At 44.5% G+C, this 22,930-nt stretch overlaps 1 protein-coding gene and 1 long non-coding RNA gene across 2 annotated transcripts in view; one reads left to right on the top strand and one right to left on the bottom strand.

Moving 5' to 3' along the window:
- Positions 1 to 22,930, top strand: part of cux1 (cut like homeobox 1) — a 445,449-nt gene that overhangs the window by 343,062 nt on the left and 79,457 nt on the right. The gene's annotated exons all lie outside the window — the stretch shown is intronic.
- On the bottom strand, positions 33 to 11,382 carry LOC116988721. The gene is made up of 3 exons (XR_004416050.1): positions 11,372 to 11,382; positions 11,320 to 11,324; positions 33 to 111 (listed from the first exon to the last, which is right to left on the bottom strand). It is a non-coding gene; the product is annotated as an uncharacterized LOC116988721 (long non-coding RNA).

The raw sequence follows: 22,930 nt of genomic DNA, 5'->3' as shown, positions 1-22,930 counted from the left end.
TTTTTATGGTCTGGCCGCATTGGGAGTATTGGGTGCAGTTCTGATCGCCCCATTGCAGGAAGAATGTGGAGGCTTTGTAGAGGGTGCAAAGGAGGGTTACCAGAATGATGGCTGAAGCAGAAGGCTTCAGGGAGAGGATGGATGGGCATTAGCTACAAGGAGACATTGGATAGATGGATTGTTTTCTCTGGAATACCGGATGTTGCGGGGAGACATGATGGAAGTATATAAAATGATGAGAGACATATATTGGGTAGACAATCAAAATCTTTCCCAGGATGGAAAAATCAAGTACTAGAGGGCATAAGTTTAAGGTGAGGGCATAGTGTAAACGAGATGTGCGGGGCAAGATTTCTGCACACAGGATGGTGAGTGCCTGGAACGTGCTGCCGGGGGTGGTGGTTGAAGCAGATGATTTAGTGGCATTGAAAAGACTTGGATCGGAACATGGATATCGAGGGATATAGGTTATGTGCGGGTGGATGTGATGGTCATGGCATCATTTTCAGCACAGACATTGTGCTACACTGTTCTATGTTCTAAAGTCATCTTTGGTGTTTTGACAGATAAATACGTATAGTTGATTTGCGCAGAGGGATTTCCCAGTAATTAGGTTGAGGAGCTGAGGCATTTAAACGTGATGTTCTGCACTTGTCTACATGTCATTACGAAACATATTTATAATTCCAATTCTGGAATGTCCCAAAATGCTTCACCAATTTGAGCAGGATATTAAACAGTGATAGGAGAAGTAGGGTTGATGACATTATCAATGTGTGGGGATACAAATATAACAACAATCATAATCTTGTTTCCATGCTGGAAGGGACCGTGAATGCCAAAGACAGCCATAGTTTAGTTTAGAGATACACTGCCATACGTCTAGACATACAGTGATCAGCCATGATCACATTGAATGGCGGTGCTGGCTCGAAGGGCCGAATGGCCTACTCATGCACCTTTTGTCAATTGTCTATTGTCTCCATAATGTTTGGGACAAAGACCCATCATTTATTTATTTGCTTCTACTCCACAATTTGAGATTTGTAATAAAAAAATCACATGTGGTTAAAGTGCACATTGTCAGATTTTAATAAAGGCTATTTTTATACATTTTGGTTTCACCATGTAGAAATTACAGCAGTGTTTATACACAGTCCCCCCATTTCAGGGCACCATAATGTTTGGGACACAGCAATGTCATGTAAATGAAAGTAGTCACGTTTAGTATTTTGTTGCATATCCTTTGCATGCAATGACTGCTTGAAGTCTGCGATTCATGGACATCAACAGTTGCTGGGTGTCTTCTCTGGTGATGCTCTGCCAGGCCTGTATAGAAACATAGAAACATAGAAATTAGGTGCAGGAGTAGGCCATTCGGCCCTTCGAGCCTGCACCGCCATTCAATATGATCATGGCTGATCATCCAACTCAGTATCCCGTACCTGCCTTCTCTCCATACCCTCTGATCCCCTTAGCCACAAGGGCCACATCTAACTCCCTCTTAAATATAGCCAATGAACTGGCCTCGACTACCCTTTGTGGCAGGGAGTTCCAGAGATTCACCACTCTCTGTGTGAAAAAGTTCTTCTCATCTCGGTTTTAAAGGATTTCCCCCTTATCCTTAAGCTGTGACCCCTTGTCCTGGACTTCCCCAACATCGGGAGCAATCTTCCTGCATCTAGCCTGTCCAACCCCTTAAGAATTTTGTACGTTTCTATAAGATCCCCTCTCAATCTCCTAAATTCTAGAGAGTATAAACCAAGTCTATCCAGTCTTTCTTCATAAGACAGTCCTGACATCCCAGGAATCAGTCTGGTGAACCTTCTCTGCACTCCCTCTATGGCAATAATGTCCTTCCTCAGATTTGGAGACCAAAACTGTACGCAATACTCCAGGTGTGGTCTCACCAAGACCCTGTACAACTGCAGTAGAACCTCCCTGCTCCTATACTCAAATCCTTTTGCTATGAAAGCTAACATACCATTCGCTTTCTTCACTGCCTGCTGCACCTGCATGCCCACTTTCAATGACTGGTGTACCATGACACCCAGGTCTCGCTGCATCTCCCCTTTTCCTAGTCGGCCACCATTTAGATAATAGTCTGCTTTCCTGTTTTTGCCACCAAAATGGATAATGGTATTGCAGCCATCTTTAGCATATGCTTGTTTTGGGGGCTAGTACCCTTCAGTTTTCTCTTCAGCATATAAAAGGCATGCTCAATTGGGTTCAGATCGGGTGATTGACTTGGCCACTCAAGAATTTACCATTTTTTAGCTTTGAAAAACTCCTTTGTTGCTTTAGCAGTATGTTTGGGATCATTGTCTTGCTGGAGAATGAACCGCCGGCCAATGAATTTTGAGGCATTTGTTTGAACTTGAGCAGATAGGATGTGTCTATACACTTCAGAATTCATTATGCTACCACCATCAGCAGTTGTATCATCAATGACTCCGGTGGATGGTGACACCGGGAGCCCGCGGGTCCCCGGTGGGAGACTGCTTTGTGGGGCACCGGCAGCGGCGACTTCTCCCGCCCGAATTGCGGGGTTGAGAGTGACCTGGAGGGGGGCCTTACAACGCCCGGCGCGGCTGTATATTGCCACGGACTTGCTAGCGCCCGCCGGGGGCTCCAACATCAAGACCCGGGGCAGGGCCTTACATCGCCCGGCGTGGCTTTGAGTGGCCGCGGACTTGCTAGCGCCCGCCGGGGGCTTTGACCTCGACTTCGGGAGGGGGATGGAGAGCAGGGGAGAGACAAGTCTTTGCCTTCCATCACAGTGAGGAGGAGACTCACTGTGATGGATGTTTATGTGAATTGAATTGTGTTGGTGTGTGTCTTGGTTCTTTTTTTGTATGGCTGCAGAAACCAAATTTCGTTTGAACCTCATGTGAGGTTCAAATGATAAATAAAAGGTATTGTATTGTAATGAAGATAAGTGAGCCAGTACCTTCAGCAGCCATACATGCCCAGGCCATAACACCCCCACCACCGTGTTTCACAGATGAGGTGGTATGCTTTGGATCTTGGGCAGTTCCTTCTCTCCTCCATACTTTGCTCTTGCCATCACTGATATAATCTTCGTCTCATCTGTCTACAAGACCTTTTTCCAGAACTGTGGTTGCTCTTTTAAGTACTTCTTGGCAAACTGTAACCCAGCCATCCTATTTTTGCGGCTAACCAGTGGTTTGCGTCTTGCAGTGTAGTCTCTGTATTTCTGTTCTTGAAGTCTTCTGCAGACAGTGGTCATTGACAAATCCACACCTGACTCCTGAAGAGTGTTTCTGATCTGTCGGACAGGTGTTTGGGATTTTTTCATTAAAGATAATTCTTCTGTCATCAGCTGTGGAGGTCTTCCTTGGCCTGCCAGTCCCTTTGCGAGTAATAAGCTCACCAGTGTTCTCTTTCTTCTTAATGATATTCTAAACAGTTGATTTTGGTAAGCCTAAGGTTTGGCTGATGTCTCTAACAGTTTTATTCTTGTTTCTCAGTCTCATAATGGCTTATTTGACTTTCATTGGCACAACTTTGGTCCTCATATTGATAAACAGCAATAAAAGTTTATGATGGAAAGTGGAGGAAAGACTAGGTGCTGAGAGCTCTCTTATACCTGCATTAAGGAGGCATTTAAACTCACCTGAGCAATTACAAACACTTGTGAAGCCATGTGTCCCAAACATTATGGTGCCCTGAAATGGGGGGACTGTGTATAAACACAGCTGTCATTTCTACATTGTGAAAACAAAATGTATAAAAATCGCCTTTAATAAAATCTGTCAATGCACTTTAACCACATGTGATTTTTTCTATTACAAATCTCAAATTGTGGAGTACAGAGGCAAATAAATAAATAACGGGCCTTTGTCCCAAACATTATGGAGGGCACTGTACAGCGTGGAAACAGGCACTTTGGCCGTCGACCAGCGATCCCTGTACACTAACACTACCCTACACACACTAGGGACAGTTTACAATCTTTACCAAAGCCAATTAGCCTACAAACCTGCACGCCTTTGGAGTGTGGGAGGAAATCTGAGCACTTGGAGAAAACCCATGCAGGTTACAGGGAGAATGTACAAACTCCGCACTAACAGCATCTGTAGTCAGAATTAAACCCGGGTATCTGGCGCTGTAAGGCAGCAACTCTACCGCTGCGCCACCGTGCTGCCCATCATTAAGAGAACTTGCAGAACAAGGCGAGGAGTTTACAAAATTGGGTTGAACAATGCAGAGCCTATACAGCGTGATGAGGCAAGGGTAGAATATGTACTGATATCTGGAGTATGGAGGCTGACAAAGAATACCGCAGGAGGAGGCAAATCAAGAGAGGTTTCAGCAGTAAATTGAGATGGGGCAGTGCAGGTCATGATGCAGAGTGCAGCGGATTACTCTCGTGTTATAGATTTATAGAGACATTCAGCATTGTAACGGGTCCTTGGATAGATACGTCAATTGGAACAGTTTTGATGAATATGGGCTAAATGTGGGCAGGTGAGACAAGCATAGATGGGACATCTTGGACACCAAGGGTAAGTTGGGCTGAAGGGCTTGTTTTACGCTGTATGACTCTATGATCATTTTTAAACACCAGATTATCCCACCACCATGAAAATATTAGCAGCAGCTTAAATGCTGGAGCATTGAGTTGTTTTTGTTGATTCTGATTCCTTCTCCTATTATAAAGGTTCAAACAAGGTATTCATTTTATATCTATTGAAAGTTGTTAGGCTGAATTTTACAGTCTTTAAAATACTTTCAATAATGTTAGATGGAATTAAAATCAGTAAACTTCTCAAATACTAATTAATTACTGAACTATATGTGAGGCGGGGGTCGATTGTGTAGACAGTCAGAACCCTTTTCCCAGTATGGAAAGGTCAAAGACTAGAAGGAATAGCTTTAAGGTAAGAGGGGGCAAAGTGTAAAGGAGATGTGCAGAACAAGTTTTTTTACACATAGATTGGTGGGTGCCTGGAATTAGGAGAGGATAGTGTAAACAGTCAGAACCTTTTTCTCAGGGTGGAAATGTCCAACACTAGGGCTATAAGATGAGAGGTGGAAAGTTTATTGGGGATGTGCGCGGCAGGTTTTTTTACCCAGAGAGTGATGGGGGCTTGGAAGGCACTGCCTGGGATGATGTTGGAGACAGACACAATAGTGGTGTCTAAGAGCATTTTAGATAGGCACATTGATATGCACGGAATGGAGGAAGATGGATCATGTTCAGGCAAGTAAGAGGTTGTCTTGGTATCCTATGCTCTGTCCCAAGTCCTCATTCACTCCGAGTTACCAGTATTCCTTAAAGACAGGAATGATTGCAGGAATGAGTGGGTTGGGGACCTCATTGAAACTTGCAGAATAATGAAAGGCATAGATAGAGTGGATGCGGAGAGGATGTTTCCACTGGTGGGAGAGTCTAGGACCAGAGCTCATAGCCACAGAACTAAAGGGCGCTCTTTTAGAAAGGAGATGAGGAGGAACTTCTTTAGTCAGAGGATAGTTAACCTGTGGAACTCATTGCCACAGAGGGCTTGTGAAGCCAAGTCAGTGGATATTTTTAAGGCAGAGATAGACAAACTTGATTAGAACAAGTGTCAAGGGATATGTAGATAATGCAGGAAAATGGGATTAGGAGGCAGAGATCATCCATGATTGAATGGCGGAGTAGACGCAATGGGCCAAATGGCCTAATTCTACTCCTATAACGTGAACTTGTGAACAGCATCTTCTAGATTGAGCTTATTAAAATGTGTGATCATTTACAAGAACAATCCCAAGAATTTACGAGAATGATCCTAGGAATGATTGGGTTAACAATGATGAACATTTGATGTTGGCCTGTACTCGCTGGAGTTTAGAAAGATGAGGGGGGGACCTCATTGAAACTTACCGAATAGTGAAAGGCCTGGATAGAGTGAATGTGGAGTGGATGTTTCCACTAGTGGGCGAATCTAGAACCAAAGGCCACAGTCTCAGAATAAAAGGACACACCTTAAGAAAGGAGATAAGAAGGAATTTCTATAGTCAGAGGGTGGTGAATCTGTAGAATTCATTGCCACAGAAGGCTGTGGAGGCAGTCAATGGATATTTTAAAATCAGAGATTGACAGATTTGTGATTAGTAAGGGCGTCAGGGGTTAAATGACGAAGGCAGGAGAATGGGGTTGAGAGGGAAAGATAAATCATCCATGATTGAATGGCAGAGTAGACTTGATGGGCCGAATGGCCAAATTCTGCGCCTATAACTTATGAACTACTGATTAGGATTGTTGTCTGAGGTAATTGATTGATTCCTGGGATGTCAGGACTGTCTTATGAAGAAAGACTGGATAGACTTGGTTTATACTCTCTAGAATTTAGGAGATTGAGAGGGGATCTTATAGAAACTTACAAAATTCTTAAGGGGTTGGACAGGCTAGATGCAGGAAGATTGCTCCCGATGTTGGGGAAGTCCAGGACAAGGGGTCACAGCTTAAGGATAAGGGGGAAATCCTTTAAAACCGAGATGAGAAGAACTTTTTTCACACAGAGAGTGGTGAATCTCTGGAACTCTCTGCCACAGAGGGTAGTCGAGGCCAGTTCATTGGCTATATTTAAGAAGAAGTTAGATGTGGCCCTTGTGGCTAAGGGGATCAGAGGGTATGGAGAGAAGGCAGGTACGGGATACTGAGTTGGATGATCAGCCATGATCATATTGAATGGCGGTGCAGGCTCGAAGGGCCGAATGGCCTACTCCTGCACCCAATTTCTATGTTTCTATGTAACAGATTCAGACTTTAGAACTAAAAAGCACTAGCCATAAACATTTATTCAGATTATTACATTAGGATAGCCTCTAAATTTTCAATTTACAGATTTTTACGACTTCATTTGACGCTGAATGCGAGAATGATATTTGCTCATTACATAAACAAACTTTTACATTGTTTACTGCAGTTGTTGGAATATTTAAGAGCAAATAACACAAAAGCAATGAAGAAAATTCTTGAAGTTTAATGGTCTGAAATTTCATTCATGAAATTCATGAATACGGAGCGGTGCATTTTCTGAACATAAAGGAAGGCAGAATAGAATTTCTTTTTTCATTCTGAATATCTTCACTGCCCTTGGAAATGGGGCCAAGCGCTCGCCTCAGGTTATGATTAGCATCAGCTAAAACCACTGGGCTGCTGAAATGTGCTTTTGATAACAATGGGCCTAGGGATTCGGCAGCAGATGAATGAAACATGTGGTGAAAACATGAGTGGCAGAGGATTTATTCCCCAGGAAATTGCAAAGGGAAAGAAAGTACTGTGCAAATTGTTCTAACACACTTTAGTTCTGAAAACTTAGAAAATAGTTTCTGTGGAGCGTAACAACGTTCAATACTGATAATGTCTGAACTGCAAACTGCCAATGTCACCAGTCAGAAGAAGTTCAGTGGTTAGCTGGAAATTAAGCATTTAGTGCCTCGGTTTCCTCATCTTTTTCTGCAAAATAACATGAAGCATCCTGCAATATAGTCATAGACCTGATAATAGTTGATCTTCTCAAGAAGATCCGGAGCGGCACGGTGGCGCAGCGGTAGAATTGCTGCCTTACAGTGCCCGAGACCCGGGTTCCATCCTGACTACGGGTGCTGCCTGTACGGAGTTTGTATGTTCTCCCCGTGACCGTGTGCGTTTCTCCAGGTGTTCCTGTTTTCTCCCACACATCGAAGACGTACAGGTTTGTAGGTTAATTGGATTTTGTAAATGACTGGTCAGCGAGGACTCGGTGGGCCGAAGGGCCAGTTTCCATGCTGTATATCTAGAGTAAAGTGTAAAGTTCTGGAACTTCCAGCTTCAGTATTAGCTGTTACATATGTAAGGCCAGCAGTAAGGGATGTGTTGAATAGTTGCTGCATAAAACGCATTAAAGATGTTGTCAACACTTTCGATCATTTTACTTTTTGCTGAGTGTTCTCTGTTGTTGTATCTTTTTCCTTTTTAAGATTTTTTTTTGCTCTCTTGGGAGGAGCCAATGCTTAAAACAGTCAAATTTAAAAACCGATTAAGATCAAAAATCCATTTCAATCAGCTCACGCAAAGTTCACAGCCTACTGGCTCAATTCCAGAAATGTGAACTGGTAAATATTTATCCTTATTTGGAATTTAATTTTTAGTAATACTAAAGGGACATTAACGCAACATTGGGAAGGATGTGGAAGCTTAGAAGAGGTTGACCAGGATGTTGCCTGTAAGGAGAGGATGGGAATACTTAGATTGATTTCTCTGGAGATTGAAACTGACTTGATAGAAGTTAATAACATTATGAGAAACATAGATATAGTCAGAGTCTTCTTCCCCCAGATGGAAATGCAGTATAATGAGGATAAATGTGAGGTCATCCACTTTGGTGGCAAGAATAAGAAGGCAGATTATTATCTGAATGGTGTCAGATTAGGAAAAGGGGAGGTGCAACGAGACCTGGGTATCCTTGTAGATCAGTCACTGAAAGAAAGCACACAAAATTGCTGGGGAAACTCAGCGGGCATTTTTGTGTACCTTCGATATTCCAGCATCTGCAGTTCCCTTTTGAACACTGAAAGAAAGCATGCAGGTACAGCAGGCAGTGAAGAAAGCAAATGGCATGTTGGCCTTCATAACGAGAGGAATTGACTACAGGAGCAAGGAGGTCGTACTGCAGTTTACAGGACCCTGGTGAGACCACACCTGGAGTATTGTGTGCAGTTTTGGTCTCCTAATTTGAGGAAGGATATTCTTGCTATTGAGGGAGTGCAGCGTTGGTTCACCAAGTTAATTCCCGGGATTGCGGGACTGTCATATGATGAAAGAATGGATCGACTGGGCTTATATTCACTGGAATTTAGGATGAGAGGGGATCTTATAGAAACATATAACATTCTTAAGGGATTGGACACCCTGGATGCAGGAACAGTGTTCCCGATGTTGAGGGAGTCGAGAACCAGGGGCCACAGTTTAAGAATAAGGGATAGGCCATTTTGGACTGAGATGAGGAAAAACCTTTTCACCCAAAAAGTTGTGAATCTGTGGAATTCTTTGCCACATGAGGCAATGGAGGCCAATTCACTGGATGTATTCAAGAGAGAGTTAGATATAGCTCTTTGGGCTAATGGAATCAAGGGACATGGGGAGAAAGTATGAAAGGGGTAGATTTTGGATGATCAGCCATGGTCATATTGAATGACAGTGCTGGCTTGCTCCTGCACCTATATTCTATGTTTCCAAAAGAGCACCGGTTCAAAATGAGAGGAAGAAAGTATAAAGGAGATGGGTGAGGCAAGTTTTTCTACACTGAGAGTGGGGGATACCTGTGACGAGCTGCCAGGGATAATAATAATAATAATAATAATAATATCTTTTATTGTCATTTAGTATGCAGCTTCCCACCGATGTCAAAAACAATAAAATAAATAAATAAACTGTGCGACGTGACCATTCGAGGGAGACAGTCCAGGGGGGATGGGGGGCACTCAGCAGTGCCGGTTCAGAGCCGCTAGAGCTCTGGGAATGAAGCTGTTTCTGAGTCTGGAGGTTCGGGTGTAGAAGGCCTTGTAACGTCTGCCGGAGGGAAGTAGTTCAAACAGTCCATTACAAGGGTGTGAGGAGTCTTTATGGATGCTGACGGCCTTCCTGAGGCACCGTGTGTGGTAGATGCCCTCCAAGGCTGGTAGCTGTGTCCCAATAAGCCTCTGCGCTCTGTGGACGACGCGCTGAAGAGCTCTCCTCTCCGCCTCCGTGCAGCTGAGATACCACACAGAGATGCCATACGTTAATATGCTCTCTGTGGTGCAGCGGTAGAAGGTTGTCAGCAGCTGTTGGGGCAGACCAGTCTTTTTTAATGTCCTCAGGAAGAACAGTCGTTGCTGTGCCTTCTTGACCAGCGCAGCGGTGTTGGTGGACCATGTGAGGTCCTCTGAAATGTGAGTGCCCAGAAACTTAAAGCTGGACACTCTCTCCACACTTTCCCCGTAAATGGAGATTGGGGCGTATTCTCCATTATGGGACCTCCTGAAGTCAATAATCAGCTCCTTGGTCTTGGAGGTGTTTAGTGACAAGTTGTTACGTGCGCACCAGTCCGCCAGGTTCTGCACATCCGCTCTGTATTTTGTTTCATCACCGTTGGTGATCAGCCCAATCACTGTTGTGTCGTCTGCAAACTTCACGATGGTGTTGGTGTCGAATGCAGGAACACAGTCGTGAGTGAAGAGGGAGTAGAGCATGGGGCTTAGTACACAGCCCTGTGGTGTGCCGTTGCTCAGGGTGATAGTGGGGGACAGGTGCGGGCATTTAGGAGATATTTGGACAATCATATAAACATAGAAAATCGGTGCAGGAGGAGGCCATTCGGCCCTTCGAGCCAGCACCGCCATTCATTGTGATCATGGCTGATCGTCCCCTATCAATAACCCGTGCCTGCCTTCTCCCCATACCCCTTGACTCCACTAGCCCCTAAAGCTCTATCTAACTCTCTCTTAAATCCATCCAGTGACTTAGCCTCCACTGCCCCCTGTGGCAGGGAATTCCACAAATTCACAACTCTCTGGGTGAAAAAGTTTTTTCTCACCTCAGTCTTAAATGACCTCCCCTTTATTCTAAGACTGTGGCCCCTGGCTCTGGACTCGCCCCACATTGGGAACATTTTTCCTGCATCTAGCTAACAGGCAGCAAATAAAAGGATATGGAAGATGTGTGGGCAGATTTAATCAACATGGTAGGTGCAGACATTGTGGGCTGAAGAGCCTGTTCCTGTGCTACATTGTTATATGTTTCTATCTATTTAAACATAAATGCAAACCAGATGGGATATTATCTCAGTCAGATAAGCTTGCTGACTATATTTCTATGAGTGACTGAGATCACTTTAATGTACATAACTTACAGTATGTAACTACATATTTCAGATATTGCCCTGCTCTAAGCAACATTTTTACTGGAGTTTGTGTTTTTTTCTGCTTTAAAAAAGGAATCTGAGGAAACGGAATATGTTATTTTATAATAGGTGTGTTCGTGCCACACTTGCAGTTCATTGAGTGATGTTGTTGTCAGCGTGTATTGTTCTGGTAGATATTAAAATGCATCAACTGCAGGTGATGCTGTTGACAGCTGAAAGTTAACAAAGAAAACTCAACCTCCTGAATCTTTGCACAAATGTTAAATGATCAACATAGTGCGTGCTGCCTGGCCACATGTTATCAAACCGTCATGGAAGGACATGGCTGCTATTTCAGCAGACGAAGCCAGCTTCGTACATAGTGTGTCCTTTCACGTTTTGTTTAGTTTGGAAATACATCGCGGAAACAGGCCCTTCGTCCCACCGAGTCTGTGCCGACAAGCGATCCCCGCACATTAACACTGTCCTACACACACTAGGGAGAATTTACACTTATACCAAGCCAATTAACCTGCAAACCTGTACATCTTTGGAGTGTGGGAGGAAACCGAAGATGTTGGAGAAAACCAACTGCGTGCAGACATAGTCAGGATGGAAGCCGGGTTCTGCCGCTGTAAGGCAGCAACTCTACCACGCAGTGCTGCCCAGAGCCACTGTTTAGGTCGGTAATGACGCACCAGATGACATGCGGACATTTGTAACTCTTGAACAATTGTTTAAACCATGGAATGGTAAAAGCTAAATCCTGTTTGTGATCAGTATGTAAAAAGCGAAAGGCTGGCCAGCCAGGCTGTGGTGGAGAATTGCCACCTTGATGCCTGGCTGTGATCTCAGCACCCTGGTCAACACAGCCTGAGTGAGGTAGGCTGCTGGATTCACATCCCAACTCAACAGCACATGTCGAAAACACAACTCTGTCCAGTTCTACTTCTGTTTGAATGTTGATGTGATGCCTAATTGGAGACATATTTTCAAAGTAAGATTTAGCGAGAATTATGTGATTGAGGTTTTAATTACAATTTGAAACAAGTGTGACAAATCATGCCTTGGCAGACACAGGCTGAGCTGGCAGTATCTTTAGCAGAATTGTTGAGGAACTTGCAGCGTGCATTACAGTGGAGTGCAGCCGTGCACCGCAGGAGTGTAACATTGGACTGCAGCTGGAGACGTGCAGTGTGATCGCAGGAGTGTAACACTGGACTGCAGCTGGAGACGTGCAGTGTGATCGCAGGAGTGTAACACTGGACTGCAGCTGGAGACGTGCAGTGTGATCGCAGGAGTGTAACACTGGACTGCAGCTGGAGACGTGCAGTGTGATCGCAGGAGTGTAACACTGGACTGCAGCTGGAGACGTGCAGTGTGATCGCAGGAGTGTAACACTGGACTGCAGCTGGAGACGTGCAGTGTGATCGCAGGAGTGTAACACTGGACTGCAGCTGGAGACGTGCAGTGTGATCGCTGGAGTGTAACACTGGACTGCAGCTGGAGACGTGCAGTGTGATCGCAGGAGTGTAACACTGGACTGTAGCTGCAGACGTGCAGTGTGACCGCAGGAGTGTAACACTGGACTGCAGCTGTAGATGTGCAGTGTGATCGCAGGAGTGTAACACTGGACTGCAGATGTAGATGTGCAGTGTGACCGCAGGAGTGTAACACTGGACTGCAGTTGAGCAATTGTAGTGAGATCGCTCTGTACTGCGGACTCCAGTTGGGAAATTGCTCGTCAAGATCGGTCGACTAGTTTGGGACTTTTTTGTTCATGAAGGAACAAAATGCTTTGGACACTTCTGGTACTTGATACCTAAACATTTGTTCTTCTCTGTTTCTATACATGATGCTGTTTTCCCCACGGTGTATCTGCAGCATTTTCTGTTTTATTTCAGTCATCCAGTGTCTGGAGTCTTTTATTTTTGCATCACTAAATTCTTCACTTTAACATGCCCAGTTGAAGCACTAATTCCCAATCTCTGTTAATAATTTCACATCTAAAAGACAATTTATTCTGATCCAAGAATGTCGTCAAAACCCATGAAACAAAATGAAGAGCAAAGTGCTTCAATTAAATTTTATATCAGCTGTACACTGGGAGCAACTGTTAATGGGTAAGTCCACATCTGACAGGTGGGAGTTGTTGAAAGGCTCGTTGATCCATGTTCACAACCAGTATGGAAGGAGGAGGGAGTAAAGGACCTTAGCTGATCAAAGATGTTGTAAATTTGTTCAAAAAGAAAAAGGAAGTGCATGCAAGGTTTTCGAGGGTGGAGCCTTTGAGGAATATACAGGTCAAGAATATTCAGACAGGGCCTTTGAAGAATATACAGAACTCAAGCAGGCGATTAGAAGGGCCAAAGGGGGCCACAAATGGCTTTGGCGAGTCGGATTAAAGAAAATCCTGAAGCCTTTTATACATATTAAAAACAAGAAGACAACAAGAGAGAAGGGAGGACCACTCAAGGATAAAGGAAGGAATTTGTGCTTGGAGTCTAGGGATGTAGGTGAGGTACTAACCTATTACTTTTCATCTGTTTTAACCAAGGAGAAGGACGTGGAGGACAGTGAGGTCAGTGTGGAGAACACTAACATGCAAGGGCACTTTGAGATCAAGCAGGAGGTGGTGTTGGCTTCATGAAGGTAGATAAATCCCCTGGACCTGATGGCATCTATCCCAGGTTATCGAGAGAGCCGTGAGATTAGATTGCAGGAGCCTTGATGAAGATCTTTGTGTCTTCTCTAGCCTCAGGCAAGGTCACAGAGGACTGGAGAGTAGCTAATGTTGTTCCTTTATTTAAGAAAGGAAGTGGGGAGAATCCAGGGAATTATAGAGGGGAGAAAATCTTTCTGGACTTTGACACCTGCATCCAGAACAGCCCCCCCCCCCCCCCCCCCCCCCCCCTTACTGCCTCGCCGGTGCTGTCCGGGCCGGTCTGGCTTTCGTGTGGTGTGGGAGGAATTCCAAACCTGCACCGTCTCGACATCTTCTGTGGCAAAAATCCAAGATGGCAGCACACGTCTCCTCCTGTCTCTAACTGTGTCTGTTTGTTTTACAAATATGATTTCAGGGAATGTTCAACCTAACCCAGGCCCAGGCTCTGCTGAGTCTGCTGTTAATTTTAACACCCCTGCTGAATTTGAATCTGACTGTGACTCTATTTATATGTTCTCTGTTGTTTTTTTTTAAAATTATTGTCTGTAACTGTGGAACTGTGCTGCTGCCTGTCTTGGCCAGGACTCTCTTGTAAAAGAGATTTTTAATCTCAATGAGACTTATCCTGGTTAAATAAAGGTTAAATAAAATAAAAATAAAATAGACAGTTAAGTCTCACATGAGCAGTAGGGAAACATTTGGAGAGGATTCTTTGGGATAGGATTTACTCCCAATTGGAAGAGAATGTGTTAATTAGGGCCAGTCACCCCGTGGCTTTGTACACGGCAGGTTGTGTTTTACTAACTTGATCGAGTTTTTTGAGGTGACAAAGGTGATCGATGAGGGTAGGGAGGTGGGTGCTGTCTACATGGATTTCAGTATGGTCCCCCAGGGTAGGCTGATCCAGAAGATCAAGATGGTGAGGTGATCATATGGATTCAGAACTGGCTTACTGATAGAAGACAGAGGGTTGCGGTGAAAGGTCAATATTCAGGCTGGAGGTCAGTGACCAGTGGAGTTCCACAGGGATCTGTGCTGTTTGTGATCTATAATGACTTTGATGTAAACATAGACAGGTTATTTAGTAAGTTTGCAGATGGCACCAAGATTGCTAGGTCTGTGACGAAGGCTGCTAAAGTATACAGCAGGATATAGATCAGCTACACAAATAGCTAGAGAAATGGCAGATGGAGTTTAATCCAAGCAATTGTGAGGATTTGCACTTTGGGAGGTCAAACGCAAGGGGAAAATAACCAATTAATGGCAAGACCCTTAAAAGCAATGATGTACAGACTGATCTTGAGTCCATAACTCTCTAAAAGTGACAACACACGTAGATACCCTGGTAAAGAAGGCATGTGGTATGTTTGTTTTCATAGATTGGGCCATTGAGTATAAGAGTCAGGAAGTCATGAGGATTTTGGTTAGGCTGCATTTGGTGTACTGTGTGCAGTTCTGCAAGATGGTAAGAGGGGCAAAGAGTGCCTGGAACCTGTTGCTGGGGTGGGGGGAGTGGTTGAAACATACGCTAGTAGCATTTTCGAGACTTTAGGATTGGCACATGGATATGGAGGGATATGGGTTATTTGCAAGCAGATAAGAGTTCAGATTCAGATTCAGATTCAATTTCAATTGTCATTGTCAGTGTACAGTACAGAGACAACGAAATGCATTTAGCATCTCCCTGGAAGAGCGACATAGCAAATGATTTGAATAAATAATAATAAGTGTCCGGGGGTGGGGGGGGGGGGGGGGGGCTGATTGGCAGTCACCGAGGTACGTTGTTGAGTAGAGTGACAGCCGCCGGGAAGAAGCTGTTCCTGGACCTGCTGGTTCGGCAACGGAGAGACCTGTAGCGCCTCCCGGATGGTAGGAGGGTAAACAGTCCATGGTTGGGGTGAGAGCAGTCCTTGGCGATGCTGAGCGCCCTCCGCAGACAACGCTTGCTTTGGACAGACTCAATGGAGGGGAGCGAGGAACCGGTGATGCGTTGGGCAATTTTCACCACCCTCTGCAATGCCTTCCGGTCGGAGACAGAGCAGTTGCCATACCATACTGTGATACAGTTGGTAAGGATGCTCTCGATGGTGCAGCGGTAGAAGTTCACCAGGATCTGAGGAGACAGATGGACCTTCTTCAGTCTCCTCAGGAAGAAGAGACGCTGGTGAGCCTTCTTGATCAGAGTTGAGGTTTTGTGGGTCCAAGAGAGGTCATCGGAGATGTTGACTCCCAGGAACCTGAAGCTAGAAACACGTTCCACCTCCGTCCCGTTAATGTGGATGGGGGTTTGCGTGCCGCCCCTGGACTTCCTGAAGTCTACAATGAGCTCCTTGGTCTTCTTGGAGTTAAGGGCCAGGTTGTTGTCAGCGCACCATGCTGCTAAGTGCTGGACCTCCTCCCTGTAGGCCGACTCATCGTTGTTGCTGATGAGGCCAATCACCGTTGTATCATCTGCATACTTGATGATGGTGTTAGTACCATGTACAGGTGTGCAGTCATAGGTGAAGAAGGAGTAGAGGAGGGGGCTCAGCACACAGCCCTGTGGAACGCCGGTGTTCAGGGTGAGGGTTGAAGAGGTGTGCTTGTCTAACCTAACAGACTGGGGCCTGTTGGTTAGAAAGTCCAGTATCCAGTTGCAGAGGGAGGGGTCGATGCCCAGGTTACCGAGTTTGGTGATCAGTTTTGATGTTATAATGGTATTGAATGCTGAGCTGTAATCGATGAACAGCATTCTTACGTAAGTGTCTCTGTTGTCGAGGTGGGAGAGGGCGGAGTGAAGTGCCGTTGAGATGGCATCCTCCGTACTCCTGTTCTTGCGGTAGGCAAACTGATAGGGATCCAGTGTGGGGGGTAGGCAGCTTTTGAGGTGTGCCAGGACCAGCCTCTCGAAGCACTTGGTGATGATGGGGGTAAGTGCAACTGGGCGGAAGTCGTTGAGGCTTGCCGCAGTGGAGTGTTTTGGCACTGGCACGATGGAGGTGGTTTTAAGGCACGTGGGGACAACTGCTTGGGCAAGTGACAGGTTGAAGATGTCAGTCCAGACGTCTGTCAGCTGCGCAGCGCAGGCCCTGAGCACGCGCCCGGGGATGCCGTCAGGGCCAGCAGCTTTACGTGCATTAGTCCTACTCAGTGCCACGTATACGTCGTAGGGGGTGAGTGTGAGGGGTTGGTGATTGGCAGGGAGCACAGCCTTGATGGCTGTCTCTAGATTGTCCCTGTCGAAGCGGCCATAGAAGTGATTAAGCTCCTCAAGGAAGGAGGCGTCGCTGGATGTGGGGGTGGTGTTGGAGGGTCTGTAGTCCGTGATGGCCTGGATGCCTTGCCACATGCGTCGGGGGTCGGAGTTGTTGTTGAAGTGCTCCTCAATCCTGAGCTTATGGCAGTGCTTGGCCTTCTTGATGCCAAGTGCTTGGCCTTCTTGAGTTGGTCTTGGCATCATGTTTGGCACAGACATTATGGGCCGAAGGGCCTGTTCTTACACATAGAAAATAGGTGCAGGAAGAGGCCATTCGGCCCTTCGAGCCAGCACCGCCATTCATTGTGGTCATGGCTAATCGTCCCCAATCAATAACCCGTGCCTGCCTTCTCCCCATATCCCTTGATTCCACTAGCCCCTAGAGCTCTATCTAACTCTCTCTTAAATCCATCCAGTGATTTGGCCTCCACTGCCATCTGTGGCAGGGAATTCCACAAATTCACAACTCTCTGGGTGAAAAAGTTTTTTCTCACCTCAGTCTTAAATGGCCTCCCCTTTATTCTAAGACTGTGGCCCCTGGTTCTGGACTCGCCCAACATTGGGAACATTTTTCCTGCTTCTAGCTTGTCCAGTCCTTTTATAATTATATGTTTCTATAAGATCCCCCTCATCCTTCTAAACTCCAGTGAATACAAGCCTAGTCTTTTCAATCTTTCCTCATATGACAGTCCTGCCATCCCTGGGATCGATCTCGTGAACCTACGCTGCACTGCCTCAATCACAAGGATGGCCTTCCTCAAATTAGGAGACCAAAACGGTACACAATACTCCAGATGTGGTCTTACCAGAGCCCAATACAACTGCAGAAGAACCTCTTTACTCCTATACTGAAATCCTCTTGTTATGAAGGCCAACATTCCATTAGTTTTCTTCACTGCCTGTTGTACCTGTAAGCCAACTTTCAGTGACCGGTGTACAAGGATGCCCAGGTCTCTCTGTACCTCCCCCTTACCTAACCTAACCCCATTGAGATAATAATCTGCCCCCTTGTTTTTGCTGCCAAAAGTGGATAACCTCACATTTATCTATATTATACTGCATCTGCCATGCATCTGCCCACTCACTCAACCTGTCCAGGTCACCCTGCAACCTCCTAACATCCTCTTCACAGTTCACACTGCCACCCAGCGTTGTGTCATCCGCAAACTTGCTAGTGTTGCTCCTAATTCCCTCTTCCAAATCATTAATATATATGGTAAACAGTTGCGGCCCCAACACCGAGCCTTGCGGCACTCCACTCGCCACTGCCTGCCATTCTGAAATAGGTGCCCCTGTACCACAAATTTCAGGAACCCCATCTTTTTGCCCTGGCACCATTTTAAAACAGGCAGCGTGTGGAGAATCATTATTTAGAAATTGATATCCTTGAAGATGTTTACAGTGCCCATGGCACAAGTGATATTCCAAATGACAAAATAAAAATTCAGATTCAATTTAGTTTAACGATATGTTATTTAAAACACAATTTTAATATAACCTGCATAATTGAAAGTGATCAAGTGCTTATTAAACTGTGGGCAGTTTTGATCAGATGTTATGGTTTCAGCACATCATCTGCTCTTATTGGTAAATAATAGGCACAGAAACCCCACCAACTCGTTACAAACCATGTCTGTGAAGTAACTGAAGAAGGGTTTTGGCCCGAAACGTTGCCTATTTCCTTCGCTCCATAGATGCTGCTGTACCCGCTGAGTTTCTCCAGCCTTTTGTGTACCTTCTGTGAAGTAACTTATTGCCAGTTACCAGGGTTTGATTCTGGACGCCAGTCCAGGTTTATTTATTTACCACGCTGCAGACAAGGATACCTTTGGTGTAATGGGACAGACGTCAATGGAGGTTCTGTAAGATTAGATGATTCCATCGACATTACATTCAAAAGTTTACTGCAGAGATTGACCCATTTGAGCTCCTGCTCGTACTTTGCTGAGGAAGCATAGTTTAGGAAGGGTTTTAATGTAGCATTATCTTTATTTTGGGGGAACTAACACTCCCATATTCCCTTGTCTAACCATGTTTATACAATATACAATGGTAAATAAAATCACACCTTCCTTAACCCCAACTCTGACAAAAATCCTAGTTTGATTTTAAGAGATTTCGATATAAAATTGCTGAATGTTTCTTTTTGCATAATTGGTAAAATGTAGCTTTGTGTCTAAGTAGGCTGATTGTTTTCTGTGCCCACGAACAGGCCAACGTCTGTTTGGAGAGACCATCCTTGGCCTGACACAAGGTTCCGTGTCTGACCTCCTGGCACGGCCCAAGCCCTGGCACAAGCTGAGCCTGAAGGGAAGGGAGCCTTTTGTCCGCATGCAGCTCTGGCTCAATGACACAAGCAATGTTGAGAAGCTAATGGACATGAAGAGAATGGAAAAGAAAGGTAAATGAATCAACGTCTTCACATAAGTCTGAGCTTTAGTGGATGGGTCCTTTGTTAAAATATTAAGTTGCAGACTGTTGAATATGCATTTTTCGATTTGCAATTCATGACATTTTCAATTTTCTTAGTGGAAATATCTGTAAATTTGTATCTTGTTTCCTTTGGCTTTTATCTTCAAATGCAGCAAAACTAAAATATTATGGAGCCAAATTGTAATATCTGTGACTCGGGGAAAGAGTGCACATGGTTACTACAGTTATACACTGCTGCCCACTTCTTGCACATCACTTGGGACTTCCACAGTTACACAACGCTACATAGTACAGGGATAGCAGAGCAGAAAGGAGTTGGTGCATCAGCAGTGGTCCCTTACTTAACCATCCAGATCTTAAATACGGAAACTAACTTTATTGCTCTTTTTTTTAATTTGAGGTTTCCCCACAGATTATAAATTTATATATTTCAGTACAAGGATAAAGTTTATCAGAGCCCGTAGCAGAGAAACAGGCACTTTGGCCCACTCTGTTCATGTTGATCATCAAGTGCCCGGCTATATATTTCTCAAAAGACATGTTGGTCTCGTCATTGAATTTGTTTACAGGTGACTTTGTGCCAATTGTATGTCCTCTGTGTCAAACAGAGGCGTTTCTTTGTAGGGAATATTAAAGGTGACTTTACAGCACGGGTTGAAATTGAGACACACTTGGACTGCTGCTTGTTGCAATAGGTGCGTCTCAATCCCATCCATCCTCCATCTTCATAGATTCATCGCACTTATTCAGAGTATTACTAAACTAACTTTTAGGTAAAGCGTTTGGGATGAAAGAAGGATTAGTAATCAGTGTGCATTTGATGTCGGGGGATGGCTGCAGATTTTCTTTCGTAGTTGTGATAAGGCTTTCTATTGAGGAGAAATCTGTTTCAGATTGAAGGTGAGAAGTGATGGAGTGCCATCTCCTGGATTGACTCTGCTAACCATGTACTCAGTTTACAAAGTGGCCCCTCGTAAAGGATTCTCACAATCCTTTGTCTGAAGAAAGGTCTCGACCCAAAACGTCACCTATTCCTTTTCTCCAGAGATGCTGCCTGACCTACTGAGTTACTCCAGCATTCTGTGTCTGTCTTTGGTTTAAACCAGCATCTGCAGTTCCTTTCCACACCCTTTGTAAATATTGTATAATCTGATTGCTGGGGTGGAAAGTAGAAAGGAGCAGACTTTACCATGAGTGGATGTGCACAAATATAGTGTGAGGAATTAAATGTTATTTTTATTTTTATAAAATACTCAAACGTTGTATTTTGAGTCATACGTGTGGTGTTTGTGCCAGAAACTCAGCCCTTTGTGATATTGCCTTCTTCAATCTGTGCAGTTCCTGTAGTTATGCTCCCAATGTGCTGTTGCACCTGCAATGATGAAGGATTAATAACATATTTTCAAGCCAGGGTAGTATATGGACTTCAGTCCTGACCCTAAATGTCACGTGTCCACTCCTCCACAGATGCTGCCTGAGCCACTGAGCTCCTCCTTTGTGTTTAGCTCAGGATTGCAGCATCTGCAGTTTCTTGTGTCTCCAGTGTATGGTTAGACCGGGTAATTGGAGATGCCATACTTGTGCGAGATGTCATTGTCTTTCTACACATTGCAAGTTTGAGATGTGCTGCTGAGAATGTGTTCTCTGCTCGTTATTATACTGTATGGTATTTTGATTGTGGTCCAAATGTTTCTCCTCTCATGCCAAATCTTGACATAAAACTAAACAAATTCAGCCATCTGTGGATTGGCTCCAGAAACACAACTAGAAGAATGACTGCTGAGATTAAAACTTGTCAGGGAGTCTGATGGCCCTAACTAGCTCAATGTGTATTCGGTTCCAATCCATGTTGTCAATGCTTAATGACACCAGTGATGGTCAACAAAACGTTGTCAGTGTCACTACACCCTGAAGCATGTACTTTCCTCATCTTCCCTAGTTGTGCTGGCATATTGACTGGATTGTTCTGTTTAGTTGCAAAGGGTTTAAACACTTGAGCCTTGTGGCAGATCGCAGGCTACTGACATGTGTTGAAGGTGAGAGTGGCAAAGTGTGAAGGAAATGTACAGCAGGATTTTTCACACAGAGGGTGATGAGTGCCCAGAACGCTCTCTTATCGGGGGTGATGCCAGAGGCAGTTATGACAACGGCATTAAAGACACTTAGATATACAAAGAATGGAGGGATATGGATTAATGCAGGCAAATAAAAGTTGCCATCATGTTTGGCACAGACATTGTGGGCAGAAGGGCCTCTTCCTGTGCTGTACTGTCCTATGTTCAACATGCAGTTTAACAATGTTTCAAAGAAACATAGTGGGAATTGGGATGTTCTCCTATGACTGAGTTGGAAGCAGAAATATCCTATTATCAAAATATTTTAATTATTATTTTATTATATTATTTTTAATATAATTATTATGTTCTATTATTCGGTAGAGATGCGTCCTTGCAGCGCCAGGGACCCGTGTTCGATCCTGACCTCAGGTTCTGTCTGTGTGAAGTTTGCAAGTTCTCCTTGCGACCGCATGGGATTTTCCACGGGTGCTCCAGTTTCCTCCCACATCCCAAAGACAGGTTTGTGAGTTAAGTGGCCCTCTGTAAATTGCCTCCAGTGTGTATGGAGTGGGAAAGTGGGATTACAGAAGTAATGTGAATGGGCGATTTATGGTCGGCATGGGCCGAAGGGCCTGTTTTCATGCTGCATCATTAAATTAAAATCTAAACTAAACTGTTTCTCAGTAATTGAATTTTGAAATAATTGTTCTGAGTGAGATTAGCTACATATGTCAAGTTATTTTGTCATGGGGAGGTGTTCAGAATTATGGCTCCTCAATCTATTTAACTACCGGATTCAACTGTAATGTAATACTTCCAAGGGTTTTTTCAGCAAGAATACAGGGACTTTCTGGGTTATGGAAACCCTGACTTACTGAAATCTGACTTTGCTAAATCTTCTATAAATGGTTGAAACAGTTTTCAAGGTAGGAAAGTTAGTACCTGTAATGCAAACATCTTCAAGACTTATAGAATAAAAGTGGCAGCTAGATAATTCATAAGCCAACCAATCTTCAAAAAACAGTTCATAAAATTGCAATCTCTCCACCTTAATGAGGTAGATGCCATTGTGTTTAAGAATGCAGACTGCCAGTTCACAACAGGAGGCCATTTAAGAGATTTGGTTTGGGGATCTTGTCTTTTGATATTTGTAAATACTTATTATACAATCTAACATCAGTTGATGGATGAAACTAGCCAGTCAATGAGGGATATTCTGATTCTGTACCATTCTCACAACACAGGGGAAGACAATAAATAAATGCTCATGTTAATGAGCCCTTGTTGAAATTGTTTTGTTCCTGAAATCAGTTTAGTTTAGTTTAGTTTAGTTTAGAGATACAGCGCAGAAACAGGCCCTTCAGCCCACCAAGTCCGCGTCGCCCAGCGATCCCCGCATATTAACACTATCCTACACACACTAGGGACAATTTTTACATTTACCAAGCCAATTTTACCTACATACCTGTACATATTTGGAGTGTGGGAGGAAACCGAAGATCTCGGAGAAAACCCAAGCGGTCACGGGGAGAACGTACAAACTCCGTGCAGACAACACCTGGGTCCCCGGCGCTGCAAGCGCTGTCAGCAACTCTGCGCCACCGTGCCACTGTACCTTGTTTATAAACAGTTATATAATCCAGGGGGTTGTCTGTACTTGAGGTTT

The sequence above is a fragment of the Amblyraja radiata genome, chromosome 28, assembly GCF_010909765.2.
Source record: "Amblyraja radiata isolate CabotCenter1 chromosome 28, sAmbRad1.1.pri, whole genome shotgun sequence".
Taxonomy (NCBI): Eukaryota; Metazoa; Chordata; class Chondrichthyes; order Rajiformes; family Rajidae; genus Amblyraja; species Amblyraja radiata.
This window is presented reverse-complemented; position numbering and strand designations above follow the sequence as displayed.